This window comes from Coregonus lavaretus (genome assembly GCF_964263955.1).
Source record: "Coregonus lavaretus genome assembly, chromosome: 5".
Lineage (NCBI taxonomy): Eukaryota > Metazoa > Chordata > Actinopteri > Salmoniformes > Salmonidae > Coregonus > Coregonus lavaretus.
In genome coordinates this window covers 70,688,513-70,705,427 of record NC_139992.1, presented here as the reverse complement: position 1 = coordinate 70,705,427, position 16,915 = coordinate 70,688,513, and the positions used below count along the sequence as shown (strand labels likewise).

Sequence of the window (16,915 nt, the reverse complement as noted above, 5' to 3'; positions counted from 1 at the left end):
AGGGGGGATTTAGAAGTGGGTATACGCAATGCTGACTGAAAAATAAGTAGGTATACGCCGTATACCAGCGTATACCCTGGACTACACCTCTGACTTTTTGAGGATCTGGGGACCCATGCCAAATCTTTTCAGTCTCCTGAGGGGGAAAAGGTGTTGTCATGCCCTCTTCACGACTGTCTTGGTGTGTTTGGACCATGATAGTTTGTTGGTGATGTGGACACCAAGGAACTTGAAACTCTCTACCCGCTCCACTACAGCCCTGTCGATGTGAATGGGGGTATGTTCGGCCCTCCTTTTCCTGTAGTCTACGATCATCTCCTTTGTCTTGCTCATGTTGAGGGAGAGGTTGTTGTCCTGGCACCATACTGCCAGTTCTCTGACCTCCTCCTTATAGGCTGTCTCATTGTTGTCGGTGATCAGGCCTACCACTGTTGTGTCGTCAGCAAACTTAATGATGGTGTTGGAGTCGTGCTTGGCCACGCAGTCGTGGGTGAACAGGGAGTACAGGAGGGGACTAAGCACGCACCCCTGAGGGGCCCCCGTGTTGAGGATCAGCGTGGCAGATGTGTTGTTGCCTACCCTTAACACCTGGGGGCGGTCTGTCAGGAAGTCCAGGATCCATTTGCAGAGGGAGGTGTTTAGTCCCAGGGTCCTTAGCTTAGTGATGAGCTTTGTGGGCACTATGGTGGTGAACGCTGAGCTGTAGTCAATGAACAGCATTATCACATCCTTTTGTCCAGGTGGGAAAGGGCATCTGTGGATCTGTTGGGGCGGTATGCGAATTGGAGTGGGTCTAGGGTTTCCGGGATGATGGTGTTGATGTGAGCCATGACCAGCCTTTCAAAGCACTTCATGGCTACTGACGTGAGTGCAACGGGGCGGTAGTCATTTAGGCAGGTTACCTTCGCTTTCTTGGGCACAGGGTCTATGGTGGTCTGCTTGAAACATGTAGGTATTACAGACTCGGTCAGGGAGAGGTTGAAAATGTCAGTGAAGACACTTGCCAGTTGGTCTTCGCATGCTCTGAGTACACGTCCTGGTAATCCGTCTGGCACCGCGGCCTTGTGAATGTTGACCTGTTTAAAGGACTTGCTCACATCGGCTACGGAGAGCGTGATCGCACGCTTCAGTGTTGCTTGCCTCAAAGCGAGCATAAAAGGCATTTAGCCCGTCTGGTAGGCTCGTGTCACTGGGCAGCTTGCGGCTGGGTTTCCCTTTGTTGTCCGTAATAGTTTGCAAGCCCTGCCACATCCGACGAGCGTCAGAGCCGGTGTAGTAGGATTCAATCTTAGTCCTGTATTGATGCTTTGCCTGTTTGAGGGTTCGTCAGAGGGCATAGCAGGATTTCTTATAAGCATCCGGATTAGTGTCCTGCTCCTTGAAAGTGGCAGCTCTAGCCTTTAGTTCGGTGCAGATGTTGCCTGTAATCCATGGCTTCTGGTTGGGCAATGTACATACGGTCACTGTGGGGACGACGTCGTCGACGCACTTATTGATGAAGCCGGTGACTGAGGTGGTATACTCCTCAATGCCATTGGATGAATCCCGGACAGGGACGGCCTGTTCAATAGGGCGATATGGGCGACGCACTGCCAAACGGGAAAAGGAAGGGATTTTTTTTCTAATCAATTATATCACGGCAACAGTAGTTATCAGTGTTGTAATCTGATCTGACTGCCACTAAATGTCAAATCAGGCTAAAGTCGTGCTTCAAATGGCCCCGCCCGTTTTTGGGCGATTTCAGTCAGGTTGAAAATCGCCCAGAAGTCTCTCATAGCCTGTCATGTAAAATCTATTTTTTTCAAATTTCAAAGCTTTCAATACATTCTCTATGGGTGTCTGTGGGCTTGCACTTACGCGCTTTCGTCATACGTGACGTAACCATGAACGTAACTAAGCAAATAGCGGCTAGCAGCGTCTCTTTGCGACCTGCAGTGTGGCGTTATTTTATGTTTTTAATTTGTACACTTAGTGGCGTTATTTTATGTTTTTAATTTGTACACTTAGTTTACAAACATTCTGCCAACCATGGATTTCGAGTGGTGGGTTTTGGACTGATCTTGTTGATCGTGTACATACCCGCTACGAACGGACTAAATAATGAAAACGTTGCTGGCAGCGGAATCCAATACAGCTGGGAGACTTGGCTGGATGACAGAGTCCCGGACAGAGAAGTGGAGCCGGCCGGCTTCACCCTGGTCGGAGCGGACCTCGATCTGACAGTCACAAGGAAAATCGATCCTGGTAAGAGAGCGACTCTGTACCCCCGAGCCCCGACATTGAACTGCTTTCTGTGTCACTGTGACCTTACTATCTGCCCCGTGAGTTCCCCCAATTGTTTGTTACCGTTGTGTACTGTTGATAATCACAAGTTTACTGGAGAACTGAGACCAAGTAGAGACTTTGGACAGGGTGGATATGGTATAATAAAGGCAGTTTATTCAGAGGTAAAGATATCTGGAATCGCGTGCACGGACTCGTTCGTCAAACTCTTAGGGAGCTATCTGAAGAGAGCCCCGAAAACATTGTGTGCTGACATTTTATACAATAAATGATGTAGGTTGAATCTAGTAGTTCTGATCTTCTGATTGGTCCTGATGAGTTGGGCGAGGTCCCCTCCACTGTTGCATTGGCTCTGAGTCGGGTTCTCTGTCTTCAAATGTTCAGCCTAAAGAGAGGGGATTTTTGTGTGTGTGTGTGTGTGTGTTTAACAGTGATGATGTGTGTGTGTGTGTGTGTTATCAGTGATGATGTGTGTGTGTGTGTGTGTGTGTGTGTCCTCAGAGCAAGAACTCGTGAGTTGGAAGAACTGAGAGACCTATGGCGTGGGTGTTGTCCTTGGCCACCTGCTGACAAGGCTGACAAGATAGGACTCTTTTGTCCATTGTTATAGGATAGGAACAGCATTGATTGAAAACAAACGCCCAACACAAAATGGGTCATGCACAAGATTTTAGTCAGACCAAGCTATAACATTATATATTTACTACGACAGTACATTCAACCAAAAGCTAATATAACAAAGGCATCAGAGATTATTTATAATCTGTCACAGAAACTGGAATCCATCTCCCCAGATCAGTCAATAAATGCTTCTGGTATTGACTTATATGCTGCCCCTGTCTTCATGTTGTTGCTGGACATATCTTTTTTAAAATGTGTGTAGGTCACCTAAATCATCAGAAAAATTGCCCCTCCTGAGAATCTTTTCAGGAGCCGCCACTGATCCCGGAACATATTCCAGTCTGTGCTAGCAAAACAGTCCAGTAGCGTAGCATCCGCGTCATCTGACCACTTCCGTATTGAGCGAGTCACTGGTACTTCCTGCTTTAGTCTTTGCTTGTAAGCAGGAATCAGGAGGATAGAATTATGGTCAGATTTGCCAAATGGAGGTCGAGGGAGAGCTTTGTATGCGTCTCTGTGTGTGGAGTAAAGATGGTCTAGAGTTTTTTTTATTTCCTCTGGTTGCACATGTGACATGCTGGTAGAAATGAGGTAAAACGGATGTAAGTTTGCCTGCATTAAAGTCCCCAGCCACTAGGAGTGCCGCTTCTGGATGAGCATTTTCTTGTTTGCTTATGGCCTTATACAGCTCATTGAGTGCGGTCTTAGTGCCAGCATCAGTTTGTGATGGTAAATAGACGGCTACGAAAAATATAGATGAAATCTCTCTTGGTAGATAGTGTGGCCTACAGCTTATCATGAGGTACTCTACCTCAGGCGAGCAATACCTCGAGACTTCCTTAATATTAGACATTGCGCACTAGCTGTCATTGACAAATAGACACACACCACCACCCCTCGTCTTACCGGACGTAGCTGTTCTGTCCTGCCGATGCACGGGAAAGCAAGCCAACTGTATATTATCGGTGTCGTCGTTCAGCCACGACTCGGTGAAACATAAGATATTACAGTTTTTAATGTCCCATTGGTAGGATAGTCTCGAACGGAGCTCATCCAGTTTATTCTCCAGTGATTGCACGTTGGCCAATAGAACGGATGGTAGAGGTGGGTTACCCACTCGCCAACAAATTCTCACAAGGCACCCCGATCTCCACCCCCTGTACCTCTGTCTTTTCTTCACGCGAATGACGGGGATTTGGGCCTGGTCTCGGAGAAACAGTATATCCTTCGCGTCGGACTCATGAAATAAAATCTTTGTCCAGTTCGAGGTGAGTAATCGCTGTTCTGATATCCAGAAGCTATTTTCGGTCATAAGAGATGGTAGCAGCAACATTACGTACAAAATGCAAAAAAACACACAAAATAACATAGTTGGTCAGGAGCCCGTAAAACGGCAGCCATCCCCTCTTGTGACATTCTAATGTTAAAGGTGTAACAAGGATACTTACAAGGACACTTTTCAAAAGCTTTTTATCCAGGTGAAATGGAGATGTAAAACTATATTATGTAAAGTCACTGACTCCCCCTCATCCATGCTACATTCATTAGAATTCCAGTTCACCACTTCCCTGATTTTACATGAATATTTCCTGATATTTTAAATAGCTCACTGTCCATATGAGTTACAGATTTACAGACATGTGTTGGGTTCATTGATCTCTCTTATCAAAGGTACACCTTTCATTTTTTTCCAAATTCCTCACCTTTCATTTTCTATAAAATATTTCACCTAGTACAGCTGTGGTTATTAATTCACGTACAGATCTAATTTTCAATAGTGTCCAGTCCAAATTAAATATACATCTATAAAATAACTTGATGTTGTTCACTGGTGTCCCTCCTCCATAGTACACCCATTATAATTGTCATTTTTTATTTAACTGATTTTACATGAATATTTCCTGTGATGGGTATAATTTCCAATAGCTCACTGTCGATATGAGCTACAGATCTACAGACAAGTGTGGTATGTTCCTTGACCTAAATAAAGGTACACCTTTTTTATTTTTTCAAAATTCTCCCATTTGAATTTCTACAAATATTTATTCCATTACAGCTGTGGTTATTAATTCATGTACAGATCTAATTTTCAATAACTTCCAGTCCTAATGACATATACACCTAAAACCACTTCAGTTTAGGTCTTTGAGCTCTCTAGTCCATAGTACACCCATTAGAATTGCCATTTTATATTGCACTGATTTTCATACAAATATTTCCTGTGATAGGTCTAATTAAGTGATGCCCGAAAAGGCGGCGTTTGGAGGATATATTGGCACGGTTGTTGTTAGGCCCAAGACGAAGTCGAAGGCTGACAAACCATGCCAATATATCCTCCAAATACCGTCTTCGAGTGCATTATCGCTTTTATACAACAAATTCAAATAATGATTGAGATATTTGAACATCTCATTCCAAAATCATGGGCATTAATATGAAGTTGGTGAAACAGGAAAGGGCCTTCCCCAAACTGTTGCCAGAAAGTTGGAAGCACAGAAGCGTCTAGAATGTCATTGTATGCTAGCGTTAAGATTTCCCTTCACTGGAACTAAGGGGCCTAGCCCAAACCATGAAAAACAACACCAGACCATTATTCCTCCTTTACAGTTGGCACTATGCATTCGGGCAGGTAGCGTTCACTTGGCATCCACCAAACCCAGATTAATCCATCGGACTGCCAGATGGTGAAGCATGATTCAGCACTCCAGAGAACGCGTTTCCACTACTCCAGAGTCCAATGACGGCGAGCTTTACACCACTCCAGCCGAAGCTTGGCATTGCGCATGGTGATCTTAGGCTTGTCTGCGGCTGCTTGGCCATGGAAACCCATTTAATGAAGCTCCAGACGAACAGTTCTTGTGCTGACGTTGCTTCCAGAGGCAGTTTGGAACTCGGTAGTGAGTGTTGCAACCGAGGACAGACTATTATTACGCGCTACGCGCATCAGCACTCGGCTGTCCTGTTCTGTGAGCTTGTGTGGCCTACCACTTCACGGCTGAGCCGTTGTTGATCCTAGACGTTTCCACTTAACAGCAATAACAGCACTTACAGTTGACCGGGGCAGCTCTAGCATGGCAGAAATTTGACGAACTGGCTTGTTGGAAAGGTGGCATCCTATGACGGTGACAAGTTGAAAGTCAGTGAGTTCTTCAGTAAGGCCATTCTACTGCCAATGTTTGTCTATGGAGATTGCATGGCTGTGTGCTTGATTTTATACACCTGTCAGCAACGGGTGTGGCTGAAATAGCTGGGGGCTGTTCACATACTTTTGTATATATAGTGATAAAGTCCATACCTTTGGCCAATTTGCAAGTTCCACCTACATTTTGCTATTGGAACATCACAGTCATAAAAAGCTTCTCTAATTAATTAATGAATTATTAATTTTTTTATCAGTAATTGAGACACTTAACTACTATGCTTGAATTTACAAGTGATGGATCTGTATTGACCACAGTTTGTTTCAAAATATTTAGAACACCATCTGGTATTGCTTTACACATCATTTCATATTCCTTTGGTGAGAAAGGGAGCTCAAACATTGTTAAAAACTAATTGTACATTTATTACATTCACTTAATTATTCCTGTTCCTAAAAGGAAAAAAATGCACCACCGACTAACCCTACACCTATATACCACTATTTCATTAACATAAAGATCACCACTCCATTAACTCTTCTGCAGTAAAATCTTGTACACCAAGGTACTTCTCTGCAGCTGCCGCCTACACTCATTAAAAACCCACTACCCCATTCCACTACTTTGACCATATCTGCTCCTGTACCATGACAACGGCCTGGGAGGATGGGACACCACACCTCAACACACCCTGTAACTAAAATCTCGGATACCCAAATACTTCTGCAGCTGCCACCACAACATCTATTTTCTGTGATTTACGTTCAATTTCTGCGGTACAGTTGATAACCATTGCTATGAACGCTAAGAAGCCAACCTTACTGAAGCATAAATCACTTGTTGCCCTATCCCTCTGTGCTGGCACAAATCTACTACTCACTAGGATCCTCTCAGGATCCATCACTCTTGACCCATCCTCCTCTATTTTCTTCACTGCCTCAGCATATGACATCTTCTGCAGTACTCTCACTGGCCACATCAACCTGCCTGTCTCGCACCGGACACTTCCGATCCCCAGCAACATGAGCATCACTACAGTTGACACACACAACTTTATCCACCGAAACTACACAATCCTCTGTCCCATGCCCTCCTGCACACTTCCCACATCTTGGAATCTCCTTCCTACACACTGTTGCAACATGACCATAAACATTGCATCTGAAACAGCGCAGTGGATTCTGCACAAAAGCTCTAACAGGATAACTGATGTATCTTAACCTGACTTTGTCTGGTAGAGACTCTGACTCAAAACTCAAAAGGACTGACAGTGACTCCTCTGTTTCACCACACTTCCCATCGGGTCTCCATCACAACAAACGGCGGGAACCACAAACACCAGGAATGTTCAACTTCAATTGTTCCACCTCCACACTTAACGCTACCCCAGAAAACACTCCTTTCAATGGTGCCCTGTTCCTAAGAGCAAAGCAAGAAACAGATTTTGACCCAAGTTGCGTGACACAGAGCGCCTGCTCCCTCTGGTCACAAATATCACAAGTCCACTACAGGTTACCGTCAACTGCACCCAACTCCTTTCTCACCCACACTGAAACCACAAATGGATCCACCAAAAGACAAGGGTCCACTTTCTCCAAAAATTTCACTCCTACTGGTCCAGATTCTTCTTTATCATGTCTGGCGCCATTCTTCCTCAACACACATCTACCCACTACACTCTACCCATCTACCCAACTTCTGTTCCATAGCTCAAGTCTGGCTATCTCTGGCCTCTTCATGCTTCCTTCACGACCCTTTGTAGCCCTATAAGATGCATTGTTAAAAACACTCGTAAGCCTAAGTTTCATCGCTATCGGGAAACCGGGCCCTGATCCTTTTCATCCTGGTAGTGATGGCCATGGATCATAGGAAACAGGGAGTGACAAAATCCTGCCGTTTGCGTGTCAGCCTCAGGGAAGCTGCTGGCACTGACAGATGACACCAAACACATGGTTCTGTTCCACTGTGAACCCTCATGGCAGGTCATCAGTACAAGGTATCCTCCACACTTAGACTCAGCAATATGACATCATCATACACAGCGGGGTGACTTCCTGCTTACTGAAATCTACAACAACCACAAACTTAAATGTGCAAAGACTGCCACTATTGCTTTAAGGTGTTGACTGAAAAAGTTGTGTGATTTCAGGTGGGTGGTGCGAAGGTGCACATCTCATGTTCACCGAGGCTGAGGATGAGGTGTGGGCAGCAGACAAGACAGGTGACATGTACTCCTTATCTGTGGTGTAGCCCCAGAAGACAGGAGAGTTGAAGCTGGGACATCTGTCCATGCTGCTATCCATGGTAAAGATGATTACTTCATGCACATAATACTATCTTATTAATAGGTAGGCTATTCTTCCTAGTTGAATGTTTTTAAATGGAACCCAAGAAGACAGGAGAGTTGAAGCTGGGACATCTCTCTTTGCTTCTGATCATGGTAAGGAAGAATTCCTCATGCACATAATAATTTATTATTATTGAGTATTCATCAGCCCATACTGCCATACATTTCAAGATATACATTAAAGGTGCTATAGGATTTTTCCCCAAAAAATATATCTGCCGCTAATAGTGGGATGATAGTGTTTCACAGTATTACTTACCCACCAGTGTTGTGATTGGCTGTGATATTCACCTATTGATTTCTCCCTCCGGAGCAGCATCTGTTGTCAAAATGGGAAAAGCTGTTCTGACTTTGTGGCTCTGTTATCAAATGCAAATCGCTCTGTCATTTCCTGGCTGCTAAAATTCTACACTGGTCGCTCAATTTCAGTTTATGTGAGACAACAAGCACTGAATAGTGTAGGGTGTCATTGTACCATCTAAATCACTGTGAAATACACTGCTCAAAACAATAAAGGGAACACTAAAATAACACATCCTAGATCTGAATGAATGAAATAATCTTATTAAATACTTTTTTCTTTACATAGTTGAATGTGCTGACAACAAAATCACATAAAAATTATCAATGGAAATCAAATTTAGCAACCCATGGAGGTCTGGATTTGGAGTCACCCTCAAAATTTAAAGTGGAAAACCACACTACAGGCTGATCCAACTTTGATGTAATGTCCTTAAAACAAGTCAAAATGAGGCTCAGTAGTGTGTGTGGCCTCCACGTGCCTGTATGACCTCCCTACAACGCCTGGGCATGCTCCTGATGAGGTGGCGGATGGTCTCCTGAGGGATCTCCTCCCAGACCTGGACTAAAGCATCCACCAACTCCTGGACAGTCTGTGGTGCAACGTGGCATTGGTGGATGGAGCGAGACATGATGTCCCAGATGTGCTCAATTGGATTCAGGTCTGGGGAACGGGCGGGCCAGTCCATAGCATCAATGCCTTCCTCTTGCAGGAACTGCTGACACACTCCAGCCACATGAGGTCTAGCATTGTCTTGTTGGAGGAACCCAGGGCCAACCGCACCAGGATATGGTCTCACAAGGGGTCTGAGGATCTCATCTCGGTACCTAATGGCAGTCAGGCTACCTCTGGCGAGCACATGGAGGGCTGTGCGGCCCCCCTACCTAATAACTGTACATAAGTGGGATTGACACCATCTGAGCAAGACAGAAATTACAGACAGGTAGAACACTGTTGTAACATAATACAATACACTTTAATATACAATACATTTGCATCTATAGTATATTAAAATATGCCTTGACTTTGACAAATGTATTGCTCATAGAAATCAAAAGATATGTAGTTGATTCATATACAGTACCTAACATGCAGTACTTGAGTTAAAATACTATACTGAACAAAAATATAAATGCAACATGTAAAGTGTTGGTCCCATGTTTCATGAGCTGAAATAAAAGATCCCAGAAATGTTCCAAACGCACAAAAAGCTTATTTCTCTCAAATGTTGTGCACAAATTTGTTTACATCCCTGTTAGTGAGCATTTCTCCTTTGTCAAGATAATCCATTCACCTGACAGGTGTGGCATATCAAGAAGCTGATTGAACAGCATGATCATTACACAGGTGCACCTTATACTGGGGACAATAAAAGGCCACTCTAAAATCTGCAGTTTTGTCACACAACACAATGCCACAGATGTCTCAAGTTTTGAGGGTGCGTGCAATTGGCATGCTGACTGCAGGAATGTTCACTAGAACTGTTGCCAGAGAATTGAATGTTCATTTCTTTACCATAAGCCGCCTCCAATATCATTTTAGAGAATTTGGCAGTACGTCCAACCGACCTTACAACCACAGACCACATGTAACCATGCCAGCCCAGGACCTCCACATCCGGCTTCTTTACCTGCGGGATCGTCTGAGACCAGCCACCCAGACAGCTGATGAAACTGAGGAGTATTTCTGTCTTTAATAAAAACTAATCCTGATTGGCTGGGCTTGGCTCCCCAGTGGATGGGCCTATGCCCTCCCAGGCCCACCCATGGCTGCATCTCTGCCCAGTCATGTGAAATCCATAGATTAGGGCCTGATGGATTTATTTCAACCGACTGATTTCCTTATATGAACTGTAACTTAGTAAAATCGTTGAAATTGTTGCATGTTGCGTTTACTTTTGCTCAGTATATTTAGGGTATTTCAATTACTTTCAAAGACATTTGAAAATAGCATTTGAAATAAGTATTTGAAAATACTTTCAAATAGTAGGCTATTTAAATGAAATTATTTAAAAATACTTTCAAATACTTCCAATAGAAGTAGTTTATTCAGGCCACATTATTTGAAAATACTATAACTATTTAAATAACAAATAATGAAATACACATGTATTTCAACCCAGGTCTGATACCTGCTCAAAAAAATAAAGGGAACACTAAAATAACACATCCTAGATCTGAATGAATGAAATAATCTTATTAAATACTTTTTTCTTTACATAGTTGAATGTGCTGACAACAAAATCACACACAAATTATCAATGGAAATCAAATGTATCAACCCATGGAGGTCTGGATTTGGAGTCACCCTCAAAATTAAAGTGGAAAATCACATTACAGGCTGATCCAACTTTGATGTAATGTCCTTAAAACAAGTCAAAATGAGGCTCAGTAGTGTGTGTGGCCTCCACGTGCCTGTATGACCTCCCTACAACGCCTGGGCATGCTCCTGATGAGGTGGCAGATGGTCTCCTGAGGGATCTCCTCCCAGACCTGGACTAAAGCATCCGCCAATTCCTGGACAGTCTGTGGTGCAACGTGGCGTTGGTGGATGGAGCGAGACATGATGTCCCAGATGTGCTCAATTGGATTCAGGTCTGGGGAACGGGCGGGCCAGTCCATAGCATCAATGCCTTCCTCTTGCAGGAACTGCTGACACACTCCAGCCACATGAGGTCTAGCATTGTCTTTCATTAGGAGGAACCCAGGGCCAACCGCACCAGCATATGATCTCACAAGGGGTCTGAGGATCTCATCTCGGTACCTAATGGCAGTCAGGCTACCTCTGGCGAGCACATGGAGGGCTGTGCGGCCCCCCAAAGAAATGCCACCCCACACCATGACTGACCCACTGCCAAACCGGTCATGCTGGAGGATGTTGCAGGCAGCAGAACGTTCTCCACGGCGTCTCCAGACTCTGTCACGGCTGTCACATGTGCTCAGTGTGAACCTGCTTTCATCTGTGAAGAGCACAGGGCGCCAGTGGCGAATTTGCCAATCTTGGTGTTCTCTGGCAAATGCCAAACGTCCTGCACGGCGTTGGGCCCCCACCTGTGGACGTCGGGCCCTCATACCACCCTCATGGAGTCTGTTTCTGACCGTTTGAGCAGACACATGCACATTTGTGGCCTGCTGGAGGTCATTTTGCAGGGCTCTGGCAGTGCTCCTCCTGCTCCTCCTTGCACAAAGGCGGAGGTAGCAGTCCTGCTGCTGAGTTGTTGCCCTCCTACGGCCTCCTCCACGTCTCCTGATGTACTGGCCTGTCTCCTGGTCGCGCCTCCATGCTCTGGATACTATGCTGACAGACACAGCAAACCTTCTTGCCACAGCTCGCATTGATGTGCCATCCTGGATGAGCTGCACTACCTGAGCCACTTGTGTGGGTTGAAGACTCCGTCTCATTCTACCAATAGAGTGAAAGCACCGCCAGCATTCAAAAGTGACCAAAACATCAGCCAGGAAGCATAGGAACTGAGAAGTGGTCTGTGGTCACCACCTGCAAAACCAGTCCTTTATTGGGGGTGTCTTGCTAATTGCCTATAATTTCCACCTGTTGTCTATTCCATTTGCACAACAGCATGTGAAATGTATTGTCAATCAGTGTTGCTTCCTAAGTGGACAGTTTGATTTCACAGAAGTGTGATTGACTTGGAGTTACATTGTGTTGTTTAAGTGTTCCCTTTATTTTTTTGAGCAGTGTATATTTTCAATAACAAAACATATTGTTTTTTCAGTTGTTTGAAGCTGGTCCACCAGCTTCAAACTGCAGTTTTGGTCCACCAGCTTCAAACAGCTGTAAAAATGATATTTTCTGTCATTGAAAAGATATTTCACAACAATATATTATGGATAATTACTGAAATTACAATGCAAAAATTAAACAACAAAATCCTATGTGTAGCACTGATAAGCAAGAATCCCTAACACATTTTCTTTATAGTACCCTGTTGATCATGGCTTGCTTTAGGTTCAGCTTACAGAGCAGGTTAAACTCCATAAGGAACTGCCTCTCAGTTTGGTATATCTCCCTCCCTCTCCTCTAGACCCTGAATGCCAACAACAAGTATGTCATCACAGCTGACCACAATGAGAATATCAGGGTCAGTCAGCCACCTGAAGTCCCCACACAACATCCAGGCATTCTGCCTGAGACACTTAGTGAGTACGGCTGGCGTACCTGTCAGAGAATGGCCACGAGAAAGAGACAGAATTTAACATTAATTAATGCTTAAGCAGTTGGTTAACACTGCCATTTCTTGACATTTAACATGTTTTTCTCCATAGGTTTGTCAGTTCTCTATTGGCCCCACCAGGACATCCGCAGTGTCTACTCTCTGGATCAGGGGGGAGATTTAGACGAACTGCTAGACGCATCAATGAATTGAGTTCTTCGACTTAAAGGGGAAATCTGTGATTGCTACATACATTTTTTGACTTTTAAATTCATGATATATACCCATTGATTCTTGAATAATATAACTTATAAATGCTTCATGAGCTTAGTTCCATTTTGTTACCCCATCAAAACCCAATATATAAGATTTCTCTAGACTAGCTGCAGTTGTACTGATACAGATGAAGCTCTACTACTGCACTAAAAAAACATTTTCAATGGAGACTAGTGTGTCTGACTGGGCTGGTGTGTGTTGACAGGATGGGACCATAAAGCTGTGGGAGTTTAAGTGAAGCCGGAGGCTCCAGAGCTGGAACCTGAAGTAGCTGAGGGACATGCCGAACTCTGATACAGATACAGAAAAGGTGATCACTTTACTTCTCACATTAACCGAGCCACTCACATTGATACATGAAGGAGTCCTTTCTCTTCTGAGTGTGTTACTTATGCCATTCACAGTCACACACATACTGAATAGCTATCCTCCTCCTCACTCATACCAAGCTTCAATCCATAGAGCTCACTGTTTATAGTTCACTGCACCCTCCATGTATATGGCTGTTTCCTATATAGGATGGCATTCCTTTCTTAGACAGTTTATTATGGCTACACCAGCTGTGCTGTTTTGTGCTGGGTGGCAGGTCACAGATTTTCCCCTGAGCCATGTTATGTTTGTGACATCTTAATCTCTGCCTTTGTTCCCAGAGGTCTGCGGTCGCTGGCTCCCCTGGTGGACGTCATGTGACAGTGCAGTGTGAGAGGTCAGCGTTCTCCTCACAGACTACAATTTTTAGTAATGTATACCCTGTTTTGTTGAAAGATATACCTAGATGACACATGCTTTGTATGAATGGAAACTGGGATGTAATGTTTGCCATGAGTTTTACAGAGTTCCCTCAGTGCAGCTGTTTGGGATGGACTAGGTGGCAGAGGAGCAGCTGGTGCCCTCCAGCAGCTGGAAGGTACAGGTGTAGAGCAAATACTTGACTTAAAAACCACAAGATTATACAGTACTGGTTTAGTAAACACACACAAACAACAAGATTTGGCTTGTATCTCTTATACTCTCACTGTGTTGTTTGTACTGTTCACAGAGCCCCGGTGTTGTTTGTACTGTTCACAGAGCCCCGGTGTTGTTTGTACTGTTCACAGAGCCCCGGTGTTGTTTGTACTGTTCACAGAGCCCCGGTGTTGTTTGTACTGTTCACAGAGCCCCGGTGTTGTTTGTACTGTTCACAGAGCCCCGGTGTTGTTTGTATTCTGCAGTGCAACAGTGAAAGCCCGGAGTTGAAGAGAGTGACAGAAACCCTTCAGCCACATTGGGAGGCACGTCAGGGTGAGTCATCACACACACACACACAAATTACCACATCGCCCCCTCATCATCCTCCTCCTCCCTCAGTAAAGAGCAGAACTAACCTGCGGTGTGTATGCACTCTGCTCCCTTTCTGCCTCCTAATGTTCCCCTGAGCTAAGTAATTCTAATGCAAAGTAGTCAGACTTAGAGGAGACTTTACATTCACATTTGTTTTTTACTCTTTTGTTATTTAGCGGATGCTCAGAAATACCTGCAACATAAACTTGAATCTAGGCTTAGAACGAAGGGGTTTGACATTATAATAGTAATCCACCACCTGAACTGTGCTACAATCCCTTTCACTGTCTCTGATCCTGCTCCTCCCTCCTGTTTCTCATCACAACAGTCTCAGCAGGGTTAGAGAGTCGGTTCCAGCACCAGTACAAGGTCAGCTTTGACAACATGGCGTCCTACAGAGAGAAGAAGAAGCAGAGGCTCCAACAGCAGAATGAACACTGGGGCAAGAAGAGGGGACCAGGGAATGGACAGCAGTCCAATGCAGCCAGTAAGAAAGCCAAGAAAGGCAACAAGTCAGAGCCAGTGCTCCATGCCTCTAGCTGAGACTGAAAGGAGAGACAGAAAGAGAGATATGATGTATTTGAGTTTTAAAAGGCTTCTTTCAGAGTTTGCTCTGTTCTTCTATCTTCATTCGGAGATAGATAGGTTGACCACCGCCCAGACCATTCAACAGAGCTTGAGGTTCCACCCGGATGTGTTAAATGGCAGATTAGTTATGTAAATGTAGTATAATTTTTTATGTACAAATAATTTTCTTGATTTAAAAAAACAACATTAGGACTGACAGTTGGATGCCTAAAAGGGTCTCTCTTTCTCTCCTACTGCCCCTACCCCCCTTGACTCAATGCACAGTCACTGGACTCTACTCACACATACTACACTGACACTCCAACACACACATACATACATACTCACACACATGCATATTGGCACCACACACACCACACACATACCCTGCTTATATATCCTGATTGCCTAGTCACTTTTACCCCTACCTACACCTGTACATTGACTCTGTACCGGTATTCCTTGTATATAGTCTCATTATTGTTATTTTATTGTGTTACTATTTCCTTTTAAATTTTTAGCAGTTTTCTTAATTTTTAACTCTGGGTTGTTGGGAAAGGGCTCATAAGTAAGCATTTCACAATAAAGTATATACCTGTTGTATTCCAACTGGCAAGTGTCTTCACTGACATTTTCAACATGTCCCTGACTGAGTCTGTAATACCAACATGTTTCAAGCAGACCACCATAGTCCCCGTGCCCAAGGACTCTAAGATAACTTGCCTAAATGACTACCGACCCGTAGCACTGACGTCTGTAGCCATGAAGTGCTTTGAAAGGCTGGTCATGGCTCATATCAACAGCATTATCCCAGAAACCCTAGACCCACTCCAATTTGCATACCGCCCCAACAGATCCACAGATGATGCAATCTCTATTGCACTCCACACTGCCCTTTCCCACCTGGACAAGAGGAACACCTACGTGAGAATGCTATTCATTGACTACAGCTCAGCATTCAACACCATAGTGCCCTCTAAGCTCATCACTAAGCTAAGGATCCTGGGACTAAACACCTCCCTCTGCAACTGGATCCTGGACTTCCTGATGGGCCGCCCCCAGGTGGTAAGGGTAGGTAACAACACATCTGCCACACTGATCCTCAACACGGGGGCCCCTCAGGGGTGCGTGCTCAGTCCCCTCCTGTACTCTCTGTTCACCCATGACTGCATGGCCAGGCACGACTCCAACACCATCATTAAGTTTGCCGACGACACAACAGTGGTAGGCCTGATCACCGACAACGATGAGACAGCCTATAGGGAGGAGGTCAGAGATCTGGCCGTGTGGTGCCAGGACAACAACCTCTCCCTCAACGTGACCAAGACAAATGAGATGATTGTGGACTACAGGAAAAAAAAGAGGACTGAGCACGCCCCCATTCTCATCGACGGGCTGTAGTGGAACAGGTTGAGAGCTTCAAGTTCCTTGGTGTCCACATCACCAACGAACTATCATGGTCCAAACACACCAAGACAGTCGTGAAGAGGGCACGACAAAGCCTATTCCCCCTCAGGAGACTAAAAAGATTTGGCATGGGTCCTCAGATCCTCAAAAAATTCTACAGCTGCACCATCGAGAGCATCCTGACTGGTTGCATCACCGCCTGGTATGGCAACTGCTTGGCCTCTGACCGCAAGGCACTACAGAGGGTAGTTTTAATGTACATCTATACAAGGCTGTCTAAGAGTGTTATCTTGTGGACCATGCACTCTTCATGGGGAATCAAGTGGGGAAACAGTAACGCAGTTTTAACATGGCAAACAGTAAACACACAGAGCAACATGCCATGTTGGCGCTTTCCGATAAGATGGTAATGGCCTACTAGATTCGCATCTGTCAACGCTTACACAGCACCAAGAGAAGGACATGCACACAGACACGCCTGC

At 44.7% G+C, this 16,915-nt stretch overlaps 1 pseudogene across 1 annotated transcript; it reads left to right on the top strand.

Annotated features, from left to right (window-relative positions):
- The first annotated feature begins 6,710 nt into the window (after nucleotides 1-6,710).
- LOC311129334 (tRNA (guanine-N(7)-)-methyltransferase non-catalytic subunit wdr4-like) lies at nucleotides 6,711-14,007 on the top strand (annotated as a pseudogene). The gene is made up of 8 exons: nucleotides 6,711-6,737; nucleotides 7,914-8,040; nucleotides 8,194-8,348; nucleotides 12,735-12,853; nucleotides 12,976-13,036; nucleotides 13,345-13,449; nucleotides 13,790-13,845; nucleotides 13,974-14,007. The product of its transcript is annotated as a tRNA (guanine-N(7)-)-methyltransferase non-catalytic subunit wdr4-like (transcript).
- The last annotated feature ends 2,908 nt before the right edge of the window (nucleotides 14,008-16,915 follow it).